Below are 15637 nucleotides of genomic sequence, written 5' to 3' on the forward strand. Positions count from 1 at the left end.
GCTTTGTTATTTTCTCTTCGGCATATACGTTTTTGCCGATGCATTAAAAGGGGTAGTTTTCCAAATTAATGAATTCATATTGTTTTTAATTATTTTTCAGGATTTTAGAACCGAGATTGAAACAACTTGCAATAGTTGGACTAATTCTTGGGAGTTTATTTGTACAATGGAACGGTACTAAATGTTTGATAGAAGGAGAGGAACTGTTTGGAGACAAATGGATCATAAAAAGTTTACTGGCATCAGCAGTCATTGAACTGGTGTTCATTCTAGTAGCATTCAAAACGGAGGAGTTCCGACTTATTGTTGACAATTCCGAAGCGATAACAATTTTCTTTTTCCTCCATGTTCTATCAAGTGCTTTGTTGAAATATTACAACATTGTTCCTCCTGGAGACAGAGGGACGGACATATATCCATCTCTTATACCAATCATTGTACTGATCTGTCTAGTTATTTGTACAGGATCTCGATTACAACATATCACCATGGTAACCACTGATCTGCTGTCATTAGGCGCATTGTTTGTAATGCTCGGTGTAAATAAAGATTTCACTATGAACAGAATAGATTACTTATCGTTTTCCTCTGTATTTGCAACTGTGTTAAAGCTGATTTGCCTGAAACATTTTAAAGATCAAAATATCAAGGTCACACTACGTTTGAGAACTATTGGTATATTTGTTGCCGGAACTATTGTGATTGTGCCGATTCTAGAATTCACGAATCATTCTAACTTGGGAACTTTTACGCTAGTGTCATCTATGTCTGGTTTAGCTTCTGTGACAGTGTTATTCTTATTATACAATCACGTGATATGTACAAACACAGTTTTAGAGACATCCGGGTATCTCATGATGGGATACCTATTGCATCAAATATTAGAAAGTGAATCTATAAACATTCTTCCAGTTTTATTTGGTACTTGTGTTTTGATTGCGACATATATCTGGCACGTGCAACAGCAACTAGACGATTCAAAAGCACCTTTTAAAGGTAAGAACTGGCACTTGTCCTGCCAAGATACAGAAATCGGAAATTATTTCTATTTAAATCAAAAGTCCATGAAGTCGCTGGCCGACGTCTATAATATAAGAAAATACCAAATTATTGAAGTTACAGAATTTCCAGAAAACAATGCAAATGGTGTATGCTTGTTAGTGTGTTGTTTGTTTGTTTGTTTGTTTGCTTGTTTAGTTTTTTTATCAAAATTTTTTTGTTATTTTCGGTTACACCCAATAAACAAAACAAATCATTATAAAGCATAGTACGCAAAACTTTAAAAAATGTAATTGAGTTTTATCACCGTGGATTAAAGCACATGATCAACGCATTTACTTAACAATTAGGTTTTTAAAAAATTTCAATTCTTATAATTACAGTTATCTTATATCAACGAAATTGTGACTTAAATCAAGCTTTGTGTTTGTGTTTTTCTATGTATTGTTATAATGTTATCATAGAGAGCACATGCAGTCATATTTATCTTGATTTTATTAGCAAATAAAACATAATTTTTGAATAATTCGTGAGTGTTCAGTATTGTTTGGTATTCAAAATATATAATTGACACTTTTTTCACTGTTTTTGTTCCATTTCCAGATATATCGTCCACGAGCCATGATAACACTATAAATTATCCCCAAAATGTATACTAGTATACACTTTGGGTGCATATCATAAATACATTTTGTTATAATTTCAGATACATCGTATCTGTAGAACCTATCCATGAGTAAAACATTGAAAACAACACGTTTAATAATTTCATGCGTCCGAAGCGCTTTTCTGGATTTACCTTCATCAGGAACGCTCAAAGCCAAACATTTGAAATCCGAGGGATGTATAAGTACCGAAACAGTTGAAGAGCTATATGACAAAAATACCTAAAACAAATAGCCAAATTCATCTAAGGTCAACTTTGCCTGGGGGAGTTGAAACCTTAGTTTTTTTTATAATTTCAAAATTTGTAAACGGACAATTTTAGAAAAGTTTGTCATAAATCATGTCAGTTCCGAAGTACTGACTACTGAGCTGATGATACCCTCGGGGACTGCTAGTCCACCAGCAGAGGTATCGACCCAGTGATGTTAAAAATTGAAAACAACACGTTTAATAATTTCATGCGTCCGAAGCGCTTTTCTGGATTTACCTTCATCAGGAACGCTCAAAGCCAAACATTTGAAATCCGAGGGATGTATAAGTACCGAAACAGTTGAAGAGCTATATGACAAAAATACCTAAAACAAATAGCCAAATTCATCTAAGGTCATGCGTCTGAAGCGCTTTTCTGTCTAGAAATTAGGTGGAAGCTGTATCAGTGATTTCTTTAATCTGTAGTTCAGGAGGATATGTTAATCGGACCCAATCAGAAAAGTTTGGATTGTAAATGGAAAAAAAACATCATCAATATACCTGTAACTGAAGTAAAATGATATAAATTCTCTGATCGTCTTGTTTTTAAAAGTGTCTAAAGAAACTCCGAAGACTTATGGAAATAGAAAATAATGACTAGGAGAGGCCCACAGTTGGTTCTCATAGGAATGCCGACAACCTGCAGAAAAAATCAACCTCCAACTTCATCAAATATGTTGTCAATGAGAAACTCAGCGTACTGATCATTTGTTCTTTGATGTAGCATGTTTAATTTGTATGCTCTTTAAAAAAAAACATGCACAATTATATATCCCACAACAATACATTTATAGCGTATGGTACCCTTTTGTATGTAGGAAAGAATTGTGGATCATTTTGTTAAGACGGGTTTTTAACTTTTCATGTGGTATTGTTGTGTAAAGGATGATAAATTCTATTTCAGAAAATGACAGATATTTAAAAAAAAATGTTCAGAAGATCTTTTTGGTTCTTAGGAATCCACATATTGTTAATGCCACTACGCGAGTAAACAGTGTCACAGTAATTCTGTAATCCCTTTTTCACTGCGGACATAATTTTGTGTTAAGGTGTAATACCACCATTGATTTTCCCCTATTAGTCTTTGTTAAACTTGCCAAAAAAAATGTGCTGAATTTATCTTTGTTTCAAATAAAGAAATACTTGGCATCAGTAAAGTTTTATCCTGTCCAGTACTATAGACAAAATTTCACATACCATTTCATTGCATATAAGGAAATAACCATCACTGGAAGTTAACCAATCAAATTTTCACCCCTTTTTTTCCTGTGTACAAGCTTTAGTAACCATAAACGTCAAGTTTCCAAAATATTCTATAGAAACACCAAATAAAAAAGTAAGGGTGCTTTGAGACACCCAATATATATGTTTATGACTCAGATATTTTTTACTGCAATGAAATGTATGATTAATTTTCTACAACTGTCAAATTCAAGGGAATATTTTTTTTACCCTTTTTCGTATGCAAACGGATGTGATGTACTATGATTTGGCGGTTTTACACCTTAATCTAACGGACAATTCCTTGGCGGAACATGTTGATGAGCCGGCAATGTACCGGTGTCTGTACGGAGCTTTGTGAAGTTACCAATATGTAAAACTTACATCGCAAGGTAATTTCTTATTCACAAAACAAGATTGTCCTGGTATTGTGCTTGTGATTGGAAAATGTGCCCTGATTCTTTGCATTTATGTCCCGATTCTGTGCTCTTTGATTCTCTGCAGTAAAGAGGCTAATATTCAAAATCAATGATGCTGAAAATTTGCGTCATTGATAGAAAAGACACCAAGCATTCATTTATTGGATGAAATAGTTCAGATGAGAGAAAAATAACAGCTTGATTTATGTACAATACAATAAACAAATAAATTAATATGATAGACAGCAACCAATGGCAATCACGAAATTAATGGTTTCTAACTTGCAACGGGCAAAAACAGAATACATGTGTTTGGTAATGGGAGTTAACATGTTTGAATGTTAAGAAGCGCTAAACTCTTTCCTTACCTGGAATAGAAATCTAAGAGCCCAACAAAAAAAACTGCAAAAATCGGCTGACAAGGGCTATGCCATGTTTTCATTAATAATAGCAAAGAATCGAAAGGGTCTGATTATCAGAAAAAACTTGAATTCATTTCTTTTTATCTCTGACTTAACCACATCTTATATGTTAATTACGGAAGCGTAGTAGGGCCATCCTTTTTTATTTTTTTTTTCAAATTGTAGACTTTTAATTGGAATTATCAACTTTGATCTTAGAATTATCAACTTTAATCTTGGAATTATCAACATAAATCTTGGAATTATCAACTTTAATCTTGGAATTATTAAACATTAATCTTGGAATTATCATCTTTAATCTTGGAATTATCAACATTACTCTTGGAAGTATCAACTTTAATCTTTAATCAGAACATGTATACTATCTTCCGCACATTCACGGTACTACAATCTGTTGATACATACATTTTTGCCTTGCACAAAGGTCGTGTTTTTCTGTGACTGTTAATGACTTTTTTACACTAAGTTTTACATGTTTCAGGACCTGCGAGTTCTTTCAAATCTATACTTTGTTTCTTTTTTGTTTTTGTGGATGTATACATACCTGCCATGTCCGGTCTATGCTTTTGTTAGATATATTTCTGCTTTGTATCGATCTGATGAGTTAAGCCTTTTTCAACTGATTTTTAAAGTTTGTTCTTATGTTGTACTGTTACACCACTGTCCCAGGTTATGGGGAGGGTTGGTGCCTTCAAACTAACTTAACCCCGCCAAATTCTGTATGTGTCTGTTCCGAGCCTGTAGTTCAGTGGTTGTCGTTCATATTTGTCTGTCACATTTGTTCTTCGTAAAATTGTTTTGTTATAAAAGAGGGGCGAAAGATACCAGAGGGACATTCAAACTAATAAATCGAAAATAAACTGGCAACGCCATGGCTGAAAAAGAAAAAGACAAACAGACAAACAATAGTACACAAAACACAACATAAAAAACTAAAGACTAAGCAACACAAACGTCATGAAAAAATGGGGGTGATCTCAGGTGCTCCGGGAGGGTAAGTAGATCCAGCTCCACTTGAGGCACTCGTCGTGTTGCTCATATTAGTACAAACCCGGTAACAAGTCTAATTCGGTAGGTTACATTAGTGAAAAGTGGACGGGATTGTAGTTACGACATTAGGAACATATCTGCTATCATCTGTGAAACGGATATTCCATAACGGTCAACAAATTCGTGATTCCGTTCGTAAAATTTATGAAGGGATGATTTCAACTTAACCATTTTGAACTCTTGGTTTAATAGTTTTGTTGTGTGCAGCAGGGGAGATATAGACTCCGTATTCAGGCGCTGCTGGAATGTTGCTACATAGAAATGGAAAGTTCACAATTGGGAAGCTGAAATCATCTCTTTTGCCGTAAAGTTTTGTTTTCAACCGACCCTCATTGTCAATTTCTAGATGTAAGTCGAGATATGAGGCAGACTTAACTGTATCTGCAGTATCCTTTATCTCAAGTTCGATGGGATAGATGCGTTCAACATAGTCACCAAATTTTGAATTATTTAGTGTCAGAACATTATCTTTATAGCGAAAAGTTAAGTTAAAGGGTACTGCTAACTTCTTTTCTTTCTTCCTAAGAAGTTTCTGTATGAAGCCAGCCTCATAGAATAAAGGAACAAGTCGGCAAGAAGAGGGGCACAGTTGGTTCCCATGGGAATGCCGATTGTGTGTTGAAAACGTAACAAATATGTTGTCAATCAAGAAATCAAGCATCTTGATAATGTTAGTTTCAGACGATTCTTTGTTAGAATCAGAGTGATTTTTTACAAAGTAGGATTTATCCCTCCATAAGACAAGATACTTGTATCTACGTTGGCCAATCTTTTTTTATGAAACAAAGCAATACCAACTCTTTCAATTTGTCTTTTAGTTTGGAATGGGGAATACTTGTGTAGAGTGTAGAAAAGTCAAATGTTTTAATACTATTGCAAGACGAAAGAGTCTTAGATTGTATTTACTCTAAAAGATCTTTGGAATTTTTTAGTATCAACTTTTGATTCACGCCACCTCTAGAATGGGCAGTTTCACAATAACTTTGAAGCCCGGCTTTGATTGCTGATAAAATTGATGTTAATAATTTAAGAAGAGATTTCGTATAGCAGCAACATATCGTTGTTTGTAAGGACACTTATGTAGTTTAGGTATCCCATACAGTGATGAAAGATCCAGTTCTTCATCTATGGTTGAAATTCCAAAGGAACCTAGAACAGACCTATGATTATCCAGGATTTCCTCTTTAGTAAGTGTCGTGGGGGTATATGTTGAGTTTCCAAGGGAATTTTCAATACCTAATTCATTTATAAAGCAGTTGATGTAATGTGATTTACACACAAAAACGTTGTTGTTTAGGGCTTTATCTGCGGGGACAACAACATATCTGTCATGGAGGTAGGACAAGTGTTTTGCAACATTTGGGTCTTTATTGATGTAGCATGGGTATTTATAGACTCATTCATTTTCTTAATTCTGATTTGTACCAACGACCTCGCAGCCTTGATTCATTCTGAAATAGTGTCTACGTTTTCTTTCTCGCGTTTAATTCATTGCCTGGCATAATCCTCGACTGAATCCATGAGTATTTTGAAGTTGTGTTTCCAATTGATGGATTTAGGCTCACGACATTTCGGACCTTTGGATAACACATTTCGCAGGGAAGTGTTATTGAAAATGTTGAGGTCACCGGTAACAACGTGGCCAGACGGATTATATATGAATGGGGAACTAGCACAGGTGCAATCAGGAGGTTTAGACTTGAAGTCGTCAATATTGAGATCCTGCAACACGTGTTTGTAATTGCAGATTTTAGTTGCAATTGGTTTGGTATTGGTATAACAAATGATTGGTACAGACTGGTCTTTAAAATACGGAGATATTTTCGACTGAACTGATTTATAATGAAGGATATTACCCAAGTTGACGGTACCGCGACCTTTGTTGGCAAAGGAAAGTTTAAGAAAGGATCTTTTCTCTTTTTCATCTTTTCCAATGCGAACTGGTTTGAAAAGTCTGTGATTTGCAATATTCGAAATGATAGCTTTAAGTTGGTATTGGTTTGAATGAGGGTTTGTAACAGTGGTTTCCAAACATCAGTTGTACAGAGAATGAAGTTTTGAAAAGGGTAATGAGTAAAGCCTCGTGTGAATGTGATGAATACCTAACGGCTTTTGTATAAATGGCAGCAGGTCATTAATAGAGACATCATGGAGAGTTGGTGATGTATAATGACGATGACCATGACTGCGTCTACGTCGAGGAGTAGAGTTTAAAATATTCATCACATTCACCGAGCTACAGGAAGGACTAGATATAATACCTATACCATCAATTTTGTCATTGCAACAATATGGTGTCACAGTTCCCAATTGCCGAGTCCAGTAGTCGTCTTTTTGTCTACGGACAGGCGTTGCAAGATGAGGATTGTTACTCCTGTGGTATATATTTTTTGGATGATGCGAACTTGCATAGAAAGGATTGAATGATCAGGCTGCCTGGTTAAAATGCTGGTAAAGAATGTCGCTTGCATTGCGGTTAATGTCTGATCTATGGCCGCACATACGTTTGTTTAGCCTTCCTTTCGTTTCACCGACGTATACCAATCCACAAAGGTAACACTCTAATCCGTAAACGACATTTATAGATTTACAATTTAGATCATGGTAACTTCTGGTAAAATAAGAATGTTTAGTTAAATTGCTAGTGAATTAAGCATCTGTTATTAACATTCTACATGTTCTGCAGCCACTGGCTTCACATTTCGAAATGAGACAGTGTTGTTCAGAGTCATCAAAATCCAAAATGTCTTTTAGAAGAACTGAACTTGGCTGTGTATGTAGACTATTGATATTGTAATGAGTATGATGATCTGAATGTGTCATATTTGAGATAGTTATCATGTCTGGTGATGAGGGGACACCTGCCATATCAGACGACACCGTGTCCATGTTGACGTCTGTTTCGGATCTTTTCACACTGGCCGACGTCCGAGCCAGTATTCTGTTTGATCGTCGTAAATTCATGCAATATTGCTACTGGGCGGATGATGTCCTCGGAGACAAAATTTCCACCAGCAGAGACATCGACCCAGTGGTTATAAAAGAGGGGCGAAAGATACAAGAAGGACATTCAAACTCATACATCGAAAATAAACTGACAACGCCATAGCTAAAAAGAAAAGACAAATAGACAAACAATAGTACACAAAACACAACATAGAAAACTAAAGACTAAGCAATACGAACCCCATCAAATACTGGGGTGATCTTAGGTGCTCCGGAAGGGTAAGCAGATCCTGCTCCACATGAGAAACCCGTCGTGTTGCTCATGTTAGTACAAACCCGGTAACAAGTCTAGTTCGGTAGGTTACATTAGTGAAAAGGGGACGGGATTGTAGTAACGACATTAGAACATATCTGCTATCATTTGTGAAACGGATATTCCATAACGGTCAACCAACTCGTGATGGCGTCCGTAAAATTTACGAAGGGATGATTTCAACTTCACCATTTGGTACTCTTGGTTTAATAGCTTCTTTGTGAGCAGCAACCCTTTATCAAGGAAATCATGATAGGAGATACAAGACCGGGAATATCGTATCAATTGGGAGATATAGACTCCTTATGCAGGCGCTGCTGGAATGTTGCTACATATAAATGGAAAGTTCACAATTGGGAAGCTGAAATCATCTCTTTTGTCGTAAAGTTTTGTTTTCAACCGACCCTCATTGTCAATTTCTAGCTGTAAGTCAAGACATGAGGCAGACTTAACTGTATCTGTTGTATTCTTTATCTCAAGTTCGATGGGATAGATGCGTTTAACATAGTCACCAAATTTTGAATTATTTAGCGAGAGAAAATCATCTACATAGCGGAAAGTAAAGTTAAAGGATACTGCTAACTTCTTTTCTTTCTTCCTAAGAAGTTTCTGTATGAAGTCAGTATCATAAGAATAAAGGAACAAGTCGGCAAGAAGACTTGTGAATTAGGCCGTTAGTTTTCTCACTTGCAATGCATTATATTCTTTTATGTCGGGGACGTTTATAGCCGACTATACGGTATATGTCTTTCTCGTTGTTGAATTCACTTTGCCTATAATTGCTTACACCCACTTTATTTGAACTTTAGTTGATATTCGTTTGTCTCATTGGCAATCATACCACATTACTTTATTTTTATATGGCTCTAGTAAAGTATTTCAAATCCAAGTTGACTTTGGAGCAAAACAAAATTATGCATGACTTGTTTCAAATATTATAGGACAATCAATATTTTTTCTTTATCAGGTTGAACAAGTTTTTCCTTAATTTGCGCAGGTTACCACCAAACAAATAAAAGACGTTATGTGAGAAGTCAGTACATGCTCAGGACCATACAGGAGTAGATGAAACTTTGCAGAAAGTGTGACGCACATTACTGATAGTGGACAGGATTGTGGTGTAATGTTGAATTACTTTAGCAGTAGGGATGTTTATGTGAATCTTAGCGATGAATAAGATACAAGAAGTTTCATCAAGGTTATACGATGTTATATGTCAATAAGAGGGTTCCGAAATAAATGATTTCATACGAAGTTCGCTAATCGAAATTTGAATCTGGTTGCAAGGAACTGCAAGCATCGATGCAAAACTGGAAATAGGTTTGGAAAGAACTATGTCATGTAATGGGAATTCACGTAAACATTTATCTAATCGGTCCGGAAGAGCTAAATGATCACTATTATTTAGTCAATAATGGCATGTTCTGATATATACAAACGGGGTACCAAACATTTTGAATGAGCGGCCAATATGAACCGCAACATGTGATTTAGACGAAGGAACTCACTGAATGATCGCAATTTTGGAAGGTATCTCTTAATGTGTGGAAAAGAGTAAAAATACAAATGTTGATGAAGACTATTGTAAATATTTGTGTGATATCAATAAGCAATGCCAAAAGTCACGGATTAAAACATTTGAAGTAGGTCGATAAAGACCCTAATTCAAATTGTCAATGAAGACTCTTGTGTATATCTTTTGTGTAAATCATACCTAATTGTCCAATGACAATCTTGTTTCAGTATTATGTTCACGAAATTAAAAATACAAACACATATATAGCAAATTACGGTGGGTCAGCTTGTCTTCTATGTTGTTAATTAAAATAATAATTGTTTGAAGGTTGCTGTATGATATGATGTACATCACTACGAGAACATCCAACATACATAAAATCAAGACACATCCAGGTATGAACATAACATCATCAAACATAACTAATTTGATTTACATTGTTCATATTTTACTTTGGACATTGACTTGTGCGTTCTGTTTTTCTTCTTCCTTCTATTTTGGTCAATGCACATTTAATGCAATTACATGAAAAGCAACACAAGAAGAAAATGAATAAAACCATTTTTTATTTTATAAGCTTGTTAATATATGGCATGTATAGTCATAATTAAAGCTATGTTGATTAACACATCCAAAAGCTACAATTCTGTGTATAATAAAAGTTGCAAGAGTTGCTGATATTGCAACAAAATAAGAAAAAGCTATTTCTAAGAATTATAACAATGTGGTATAGTAAAAAGAACCCAAAGATTGTACTTTTGAGGAATAGGATACGACCCCCTTTGATAACCATTTAGCGCAAAGTTCAATTAAAAAAGATTTGAGAGAATACAGAAAATATAACGCAAATAAATTATTTAAAATTAATTCAACGCCATCATGATTTCGTTGAACGTTAAACTTCCCCTTTTTACATATTACTGTAGGTATATTTCACTTGTTCTAACAACGATCCTTTCCCCGTTGCCTTGATTGTTATATTAGGGAAGTTGATATATCCCAGATGTGTATTAGCGTGAGCCACTCGACTGTTGCAACTGACGGAGCAGCAACTGATAACCAGCCAGAAGCACATGACTTAATCCTTGATTTTAAAAATAATGCAACATTGAAAGAAGACAATGTAAATAATACACATAAGTAACATTGAAAGATATAACCAAATGTAAACAATTGCCATTGGGTTTTCATTTGTTCAAGGAAAATAGATACATGTTTTATCTAGTGAAGGCAAAATTAAGGCAAGCAAGCTACGACTATGTACACACATGTTCACGTTATAGGTACTAAAATAATAGCTGTATTCTGAAGGAGACATATGATAATATAAGTCTTTAATCATGAACATTACATTATGCCTACGAAGACCAAATAAAATGGTAAAAACGTTAATTACTGTCAAAACAATTCGTCTTTTGAAAACTTACTCGAAAACCGGAAATTTATATTTGATATCATAGTACGTACGATCAAGCATTTTTTTTAAAAATATATCTGCAGTAGTAAAAACAATATGCCAAAATGTAAAGGGCAGTGTTTATTGTCAGTTCTGCAAAAATAGAACAAAGAAAATTTCCTCCGAAGCAATTTAAAAAATTCAAACGTCTTCAAACATGTTCAAATAGTTGAAACAAAATAATGTATACATTACAAAGCTGTAAAAGGATAGTCACAAACTTGAGAAAACCAATCAGGCGTGCATTTGTCATTCTTCCAAATATTAAAAAAAGCAAGTTAAATACTATTTAACATGAAGTCACATGATCTAATTCAGAACTATTGAACAAACCATTAGAGTCAGAAGCAATATAATACCTTACAGTTATACAGTACTCTCTAAATACAACATACATATTAGAACATTATTTTGAACATAAGGAATAATAATCACCTACAAAAACCACCAATACAGTATGTTAACATGATAAGGTAACAATACTACATGTAACTATTAGTTAGTGTAAACTAATTAGTCCGAAATGAAGTATAGTCGTGTACATTGGTGTATTAAATTTTTCTAAAAAATTAGAGTGTAGAATATCCCGGAATGAACAAGATTTCCCATTTACTGTTTCTTTTTGCATTTCTTTTCGCATGTTTGTAGCTTTTTATATGAAAAAATATAAACCGACAATGCAATCAACAGACGAAATACCAAAGAAATTTGTGATACATCTTAAATTGTGTGGTCTGTTTTTATTAATGATATGTATGGTCACTATGATGTTATTACATATAGTTGTGACAATTTGTTAATATCTTTACTTCTTTTTTAAAACCATCCAGCGTGTAGCTTTTTCTAATATTTTATCATGACCCTGTACTATAATCTATTGGTCCTTGCATTAAAATATACCGATATCTATTCGTTTTTAAAAGTATATGATTTGAGAATTATTACGATTATTTTCCAAGGGCAAAATTGAAATTCGCATATAAGGCTTTCAAAAACATTCGATGTTATGTTTATTTTCCTTTTTAATCAATAAACATATTTTGTTCTGATATTATTAGATAGTTGATGTGACAAATTAATGGGGAACATAATAAATGTAAGTATATCTCTTGTACTAAAAAAACCCAGAACGTACACAAATGTTCTCTTTAAATGGTATCCATAATATCATGGGTGTCTGCTTTCAAATTTACAACTGATTATCCATGCTGTCAACAAGCGTATTCAACCGTATACACTGTTTCCTTTTTCATGGAAAACAATAAACTAGACTGGTATTTTATTCATTCATAGAAAAGAGTTTTTGTACTAATTGATATTCTTTCTGAGAAATATTTTCATAAATATATATTTTCTCCCAAAATTAATTCTGAGCTGACAAAACTATGACAATTCAGCAATCATATCATATTTGGACTGACAAACTATGACAATTCAGCAATCATATCATTCCAACTGACCAAACTATGACAATTGAGCAATCATATCATATTAAGACAGACACATTACCTCATTGTCAGGTTTAACTACTTTAGGAAGCTCACTCTTCCTTTTCAGTGAGTGCATTTGCATTTTAAGAAAAACAAGGCCTCAAACTATTAGGAGTTTAGCATACAAGGTCTCATTTGTTTCCGGGTAAAGTTTTCGTGAGATTCTTGTTAAACAATGTGTTGCAATTTGTTTTCAAAAGCGTATGCATTAAAAGAACGATAATCGACCAATTGTGAAAGTTGTTCATTCGAGACCAAAACAAGTGTAAAACGTAAATGTCTTAATACAGACTGCAAATGTTAATGTCCCTTACTGATACTGAAAATGTAAAAATTATTTGCTAGTTAAACTTGCAGCCAACATTTCCATCAATCAACAAATGTGGTCTATGTAGCATAGAAGAGGAAGTTTTTTATTTGATTTTGTAGGACAGTGTCTTTCCTTGATAGACTTTTAACTATGAAAGTATAGTTTAACATTGCTGATGTACATTTTAGTCTAATATTATATGTGCTATATAACAGGCTTATCGGAACAAAACATTCAGTTATGACAATAAACTGTATAAACCATTTAACGGCCTGGTTTATTTTATTAGTGACTGCAGGACAATAGGTGAATTAGCAAAAATATAGATATACTAAGACTTGAAAACATGGTGTACACTAACACATTTCCCGTTCACGATAATACAAAAACGAAGTAATGATTTTCCAAACAGAAAGACGACTTGATTGATCAGTATACCAAAAACTGTTTGAATATTCACTATGATAACATGTTCAACCTAAATTGCTGTTCTTCCACACAGTAAAAAGTATGTGTATTGATACAATCAAATGTCTTTGAATTGTCGATATGCATTAACAGTTAAAATGAATTATTCTTGCTTTTCATAAATATTCTCTAAAAATTTCTTTTTCATTTTTCACCGGGAGCAAACAGAAGAAAACTGTTCTTGAATAAAAAGAAGTCAGAACAAATCTGATAAAGTTTTCTCAACTATTTGTACATTTCTACCAATGTTAATGAATGCATTTGCGATATTTCTCAAAGTTCGTTTCAAACTGTGCATTTTGCAAAACTGTAATCTCCATTCTTCTAAAATGTCCTTGTTAAGTCTGACCAAATCTCGTTCATTTTGCCTGTGGGCGATCTGTTCCCAGGTCTGAAACTCCATTCCAAGTTCTATCAGGAACGGAAGTGAGTTATTTGCAACCAGTGGAGCCAATCTATCAATGTGCTCCTCTGTGGGTACCATATCCCACTTATCTGCTTCCTTTTCTGTGATGTTTAAAGACAAGTCAGTATTTGATTATAAGTCAAAATTAAAATGAGCATATTTTTTCAATGATATGCAAAATGAAGGATAACTGTTTCAGTCGAGGCAAATAGGAAATACCATAATATTATGAAATTTCATAATTTAATTGAAATATAGGATCAAAGTGGAGTTGTCTCTCTTAGACGCTTCTTGTCAAAAAGGACATGGGAGATAACAACTTTTGTCTTAAACGAAGTTAAAAGGAAGACAACTCATTATCATAATAAGTTCAGATTTAAAATAATAAAAAAATGTATAACAAGCACCCATTTTCCTATGCTGTTTACGTTTCTTCATTTTCTAATTAGCTCATGTATTTTGGAATATATAGATAAATATCTTTACAGTATATTTGAAATAGGCCTTTTCGTCGTCCTGCCAGTGTTATATAATATAATAATTTGATACCAAGATGTATCATGTTTCTGTTTAGTTTTTATCTAGTCTTGAACAATCAAATCCTCACCCTTAATATTTGCCACTGGACATTAAGAAATACTTATCCATCAATCACTGAAACAATTTGTCTCTTAAGATCTAAGTGACTTTATGAAGAATAAATAGAAGCCGAATGTATAAGTTGAACTTTAACATTGAAAATTAAACAGAAAATAGTTGTATAACCGATGTTCAATTTCATGTCGTAAAAATCGTGAAATTTACATTTAGGAATTTATTAATTTGGGTTCTAACTACGAGTATTATTACACACAAGGAGTAGATAACTCAAATTTGACTAAAGATTATTTAAAATCGGGTGTAATGCACAAGAAAGAATCATTTTATGTGTTACGAAATATCATTCTACGACATACCAAATCATGCATGTGGAGGTCAGTTGAGAATTTATGTACAGTTAATATATTCTTTATACAAATTATAGAAAAAATCACAGAACCATGTATCTATTAACACTAAAATCTGTTAGAAAACTAACAACGGGGAATTAACAATCGAGGTCCTTACAAAACTGACAACTATGACAATAATTATTGTCAATAGCCTGTGCACAAATCAGCATGAACATATATATGCGATTGATGCGGATCTCACATTAAAACACTGGCAATCAACACAGTTGAAAATTTATTCTTTGCATCATAGCAAATTACTGATCCCAACATGGTGGACAATGACTATCTGACTAAGAAAACAAATCCACTAAACACTTAAAAACTAAATAAATTTAAGAAATACAAATAATTGAGACTTGCTTCTTTTTTTTTTCATTCACAAATGATTCGGTGACTGTAACGACAATGTCCATAATATTTCATGTAGACGTTAGTATACAGAAAATCAGAGAAAATCAGAAAATCTTAGAAGTTTACAGATGAAATTTGTAGAATTATGGGTGGCAGTCAATTAATTGCAACATAAAATATTTATACATTCCATTCTTTTTAATAGCACACGCTCATGGAGATAGAAACGCATTTTGTAAATAACCTATTGTTATTTGGGAATATCTGTTGTCAGCATAAATTGATCGGAGACAATTTGTTCACTACGTTCCAGTTAAATTGGAAACTATTTGTACATTTAAATGCGTATTATGTGCATAT

General features: G+C 33.6%; 1 long non-coding RNA gene across 1 annotated transcript in view; it reads right to left on the minus strand.

Moving 5' to 3' along the window:
- Window positions 1–13697: 13697 nt before the first annotated feature.
- LOC127719026 (uncharacterized) overlaps window positions 13698–15637 on the minus strand; it is a 40322-nt gene continuing 38382 nt past the window's right edge. Inside the window, exon 3 of the long non-coding RNA XR_007990110.1 lies at window positions 13698–14032. This is a non-coding gene — a long non-coding RNA (uncharacterized LOC127719026). The remainder of the gene's footprint in view (window positions 14033–15637) is intronic.

The sequence above is a fragment of the Mytilus californianus genome, unplaced genomic scaffold, assembly GCF_021869535.1.
Source record: "Mytilus californianus isolate M0D057914Y unplaced genomic scaffold, xbMytCali1.0.p SCAF_10, whole genome shotgun sequence".
In the NCBI taxonomy this organism is placed as follows: Eukaryota; Metazoa; Mollusca; class Bivalvia; order Mytilida; family Mytilidae; genus Mytilus; species Mytilus californianus.